Raw genomic sequence first — 5,604 nt, forward strand, 5'->3', positions numbered from 1 at the left:
AAACAGAAGAAGACGGCCGTAGTGATCGATGTAGCGGTTCCGAATGACAGCAATATCAGGAAGAAGGAACACGAGAAGCTGGAGAAATACCAAGGGCTCAGAGAAGAGCTCGAGAGGATGTGGAGGGTGAAGGTAACGGTGGTCCCCGTGGTAATCGGAGCACTAGGTGCGGTGACTCCCAAGCTAGGCGAGTGGCTCCAGCAGATCCCGGGAAAAACATCGGAGATCTCTGTCCAGAAGAGCGCAGTCCTGGGAACAGCTAAGATACTGCGCAGGACCCTCAAGCTCCCAGGCCTCTGGTAGAGGACCCGAGCTTGAAGGATAAACCGCCCGCAGGGGCGTGCTGGGTGTTTTTTTTTTTTTTTAATATATATATATAGTAAATGCTGCACTCATGGCACCCCCGAGACATTTTGTTATAAAGCTAGCTCATCTATTAGCAAACAATTTTTTGAACAAACATTAGGTTTCTCAGAGTAGCTACTTTAATAATGTTGAACAACATTATTAAATGAGTGTTCTAATATTTGACTACAATAGTAATGCAAGCTCAAAGTATAAAGGCAGCAGTGCAACTTCAGCACCATGGACAGTGCCAAAATTGCACTGGTAATAATTGCTGTATGCAGCTCAAAGCAGAGGGACATCTGATACAATACATATGAATTATTTTTGATATATTTTCTATAAGTATTGACTGACAGCTCATAAGAAGACCTGCACCGTCCTGTGTAGATGTGTATTGTGAGTGCTTGACAGTTTATGTAGAGTTTTTATCATAGTTGGACTTCAGCTTTGTCAATTTTTTAACCCAGTACACCTGAACCCATAAACCATTCTGACCCACCCACAGGACCTGCAATTTATGGCATTACTAAAAAATATCTCCTCAAATTGAGTAGCTTGTTGTAAACCTTTCTGCTTTTAGAAATGTTGTTTGGACTTTCACTCATCACTAAGGATTCATTAATCTGTGGACACTGAATAATAGGTGCACTTTTGACACTTTTGACAATTGTGCACACTAACAAAAAAAACCCATAATAATTATATATTATGCTATCCTGTACCTACAAGACGGCCCAAGAGGTCCTGACATTGTCATGTAACCTAAATCAAAATCTGTTAGTTATTGTTAAATTGCATATATTACATATACATATAGATATATGCAGCACTGAATTGAAAATCACTGGTTTTTCTGCTATGACAACTTTGTGTTTGTTATAAATTGACCTCCACAATTGCAGCTTTTTGTTTCAATCCCAAAATAAATGCTGCCTGCCATCATCAGCAACTGAGGTATGTTTCTGATCACCATTTCCATCAGTATTTTCAATAATAAATGCAATAATAGCCTAACTGTAATCTGATGTCAGTGTCACAAATTATGGGTTGCTTCTCTGATAACTGAGATGACATAGCTATTGGCTCAGACAATGCCATAGTAAATACAGTGGGGCAAAAAAGTATTTAGTCAGCCACCGATTGTGCAAGTTCCCCCACCTAAAATGATGACAGAGGTCAGTAATTTGCACCAGAGGTACACTTCAACTGTGAGAGACAGAATGTGAAAAATAAATCCATGAATCCACATGGTAGGATTTGTAAAGAATTTATTCGTAAATTAGGGTGGAAAATAAGTATTTGGTCAATAACAAAAATACAACTCAATACTTTGTAACATAACCTTTGTTGGCAATAACAGAGGTCAAACGTTTACTATAGGTCTTTACCACACTGTAAACCCGAACAAGTTGACTGAACTTAAAACTTTTGTGGAAACTGATTACCTCAAAAGATTTAAGTACAAAAACTCATATCTTCTAAGTATGGGGTACTCAAAATTTGTATTTATTGTTAACCTAAAAATTTTAAATTATATTTTATATTTTATTAATTGAGCTTTACTCAAAGACTGTATACTTTAATTTCAATATTTTTGTGTTTCTTGTAGTTTATTATTTTGATGCAACACAATGCAATTATATTACAACCTAAACTCAAATTATCTGATTATTAATTAAAAGATATTTATGTTGTGAGTGTAGACTACTAAAAAAAAAAAAAAGTACGGAAATTCAGTTACTTTACATTTTGTTTATTTAACATTTTTTCATGAAAATTTAAAAACATCACAAATGTTTTTATAAAACAACTAACATGGACATCGGCACCATAAAGTGAGCATTATAAATTCTGTGTAGAACATTTATCTTTTTATAAACTCACAAAGGACGACATCAGTCCTAATTGCATCTTTCTCAAAATACACAAAAATGCAAAACAAAAAGTCAAATACTAATCACTTTTTTTTAAATAGAAATGAAAAACAATTTTTTAAAATGGGTACAAAGACGATCAGCTTCCAAATAACCAGATAAGGCAGTCAAGTATAGGAAAATTAGGTAAACTGATGGAGTTAAATCCACCCAAAGCCTGTAGTAAACTTAAAGTGCTTCAAACAAAGTGCTCAGTAACAGAGTGCGTGTCCTAACAAACATTGCCTTATATTCCTTAAGAGCATGTAGGCAGGGGTTTCAGGGGTTTGCCGTCATCAAGCCCCATGAAGATATTTTGGACTAAGGCAAATGTGTGAACCAGCTTCCTGGGGTAGTCTAAATGCAGAGCATAGATCAAGCCAAACAATAAAGCAAATGCATTTGCAAATCTGGGAATATCACGCATCACCTAGTCGCCTTTCACCAAAACAGCCATGCTTGAGGAAGTAAAATGGACTGGACTGGGAAGCGCCGTCGGTAACCACTGTGAGAAGGGCAACTGGAGTGTCAATGAGGGTCGACTCATCCAATGCGTCCGCCTGGAATAGACACAGTATCAATGGTAAATGGCCTGTATTTGTATAGCGCTTTACACATTCAGTCATCCAGACATTCACACACTGGTGATGGCAGCTACATTGTAGCCACAGCCACCCTGGGGCGCACTGACAGAGGCGAGGCTGCCGGACACTGGCGCCACCGGGCCCTCTGACCACCACCAGTAGGCAACGGGTGAAGTGTCTTGCCCAAGGACACAACGACCGAGACTGTCGGAGCCAGGGCTCGAACCGGCAACCTTCTGATTACAAGGCGAACTCCCAACTCTTGAGCCACGATCGCCCCAATTAAATAAGTAAGGTTGGTTTGAGAGAATGTGACAAGCATGACCTGTACTCTAGCAAAACATTCAGCAGTGTAGTGGGTTACTTTGTAATGAGTTAGGGTACTCTACTTTTTTTGAAAAATGTACATAATTGCATTACATAATTTGTATTTTTATTATTTTTCCAAAAAAAAAATGTAATTTTTTATTTCATGACTTTATCTCAAAAAGAAACTAAATCTTGACTTCAGCCTGGTTTTTGGGCCACCTGCAGCATAGCCATAGTGCTGTGATACGCCTGTGCCCTGCTCCTGACCTGTGTGTGTGTGGGTTTTCTACAGAGAGGGTATTTTGTTTGTACAATTTGGTAGCTGCTAGGGTATTAAATTGTATTTTAAAAAATCCATAGCATTTTATCTTACTGGCAGAATTTAAGTAATGCAAAAATACACTTACATTACATGTCTAAAAGAATTCTGGGTCCTCCTCCCGCAGGTATACAGGAAGGGCACGAAGTACTGCAGTGCGTTTCACGTTGATATCAGGCGCCTCCTAAAAAGGGAAAAGAAAAGTTCATTTAACGCAAAGTTTTCAGGTGTCATTCTTTGGGGAGAATACATGTTTATGAAACTGCATGACATCAGACTCTACTAAATTTTGGAGACTTTTCTTTTAAGATACAACCTTTCTGTCTCTTGTGACAGAGAGTATGTTTCTTAATCATTTGACAAAAACCCTACACAGTATTTTAAAATAGTGTTCTCCAGATCAGAGCTGTGATTTATATAGAACATGGGGTTCAAAGCAAGGAAAAATTGTGTGTTTATCAGTGAAACTTTTAATTTGTGTTAATTTTATCATTATCAATATATGAAATCTTCACCTTAAGGGACTTAATGAATGGTTTCTTCAATAGATCTTTCAACTCACCTGTGTTTACTGTCTCCACCTGAAATTAATTGCAGTCTGAATTTTTTTTTCTTCTGTCTTTTTGTCTTTGGCCTTCAGCCTTGGAAGAAAAAGTAAAAATATTGAAAACCTTATCAGCACACTAAATATACAACACCTTGCTATATTTCAATTGTTTTAGATAGAAGTTGCCACTGCTAGCTAAGTCACTTTTGAATGATGCTAATGAGAAGAAAAAAAAACAAAACCTGCCGAACAATGAGGCTGCTGTTGTAAAAACGCCAACTTTCTTGCGTTGGCAAGGGGTTGTTAAAATATCACTAAGACCCTTTCTTTATGTGTGATTCTTCGTAAAACTGTGTTTTAATCGGTTAAAACTGTAAAACTGACGACATAATCTATGTTTGAAAAAGAGCGCGAACAACCGCGAACAACTATTCACCACCTGGGTCTGTGCTTTTTAACACAACAGCGCATTCGAAAACAAGTTATTGGCTGCAACATATTAATATACTTGCTTTTTTACGGAAAAAATAAACATAACGAAGGTTCCGTTTTACTTACAAGTTTCTCCAAATGTGTTCTCCAGACGCTCGAGAAGGGCAGCCATATTGAACGGAATTTTCTGTCAACGTCGTTCAGGTTAGAGAGAAGAGAGAAGACGTCATGACGTCCACATGCGGAGCTCGGAAAAAAACATTTACTCAAAAATCATAATTAAGAAAGCAGTATTTACTCTTAACTTCTAAGCCATGTACAATTATAACTGTTTGAATCGTTAACCGAACAGAAAAGTTTTAAGTTGTTTCAACTTTGTGAGGAATTTTAATTGTTATATCCACAAACTTTATAAGTCAGGTAGACTGTTGGGGTTTACAGTGCAGGTTTGCACACACAGTAGCTGGTATTTTGGCCCATTCCTCCATGCAGATCTTCTCGAGAGCAGTGATGTTTTGGGGCTGTTGCCGAGCAACACGGACTTTCAACTCCCGCCACAGATTTTCTATGGGGTTGAGGTCTGGAGACTGGCTAGGCCACTCCAGGACTTTCAAATGCTTCTTACGGAGCCACTCCTTTGTTGCCTGGGTGGTGTGTTTTGGATCATTGTCATGTTGGAAGACCCAGCCTCGTTTCATCTTCAAAGTTCTCACTGATGGAAGGAGGTTTTGGCTCAAAATCTCACGATACATGGCCCCATTCATTCTGTCCTTAACACGGATCAGTCGTCCTGTCCCCTTGGCAGAAAAACAGCCCCATAGCATGATGTTTCCACCCCCATGCTTCACAGTAGGTATGGTGTTCTTGGGATGCAACTCAGTATTCTTCTTCTTCCAAACACGACGAGTTGAGTTCATACCAAAAAGTTCTACTTTGGTTTCATCTGACCACATGGCATTCTCCCAATCCTCTGCTGTATCATCCATGTGCTCTCTGGCAAACTTCAGACGGGCCTGGACATGCACTGGCTTCAGCAGCGGAACACGTCTGGCACTGCGGGATTTGATTCCCTGCCGTTGTAGTGTGTTACTGATGGTGACCTTTGTTACTTTGGTCCCAGCTCTCTGCAGGTCATTCACCAGGTCCCCCCGT

At 39.0% G+C, this 5,604-nt stretch overlaps 1 long non-coding RNA gene across 1 annotated transcript; it reads right to left on the reverse strand.

Moving 5' to 3' along the window:
* Positions 1 to 2,085: 2,085 nt before the first annotated feature.
* LOC146718295 (uncharacterized) lies at positions 2,086 to 4,609 on the reverse strand. The gene is made up of 4 exons (XR_014917410.1): positions 4,579 to 4,609; positions 4,036 to 4,114; positions 3,562 to 3,657; positions 2,086 to 2,821 (listed from the first exon to the last, which is right to left on the reverse strand). It is a non-coding gene; the product is annotated as an uncharacterized LOC146718295 (long non-coding RNA).
* Positions 4,610 to 5,604: the final 995 nt, after the last annotated feature.

This window comes from Copadichromis virginalis, linkage group LG1 (assembly GCF_057382275.1).
Source record: "Copadichromis virginalis isolate Kocher_CV1m ecotype Utaka linkage group LG1, C_Virginalis_male_GT1.1, whole genome shotgun sequence".
NCBI classification, from domain to species: Eukaryota; Metazoa; Chordata; class Actinopteri; order Cichliformes; family Cichlidae; genus Copadichromis; species Copadichromis virginalis.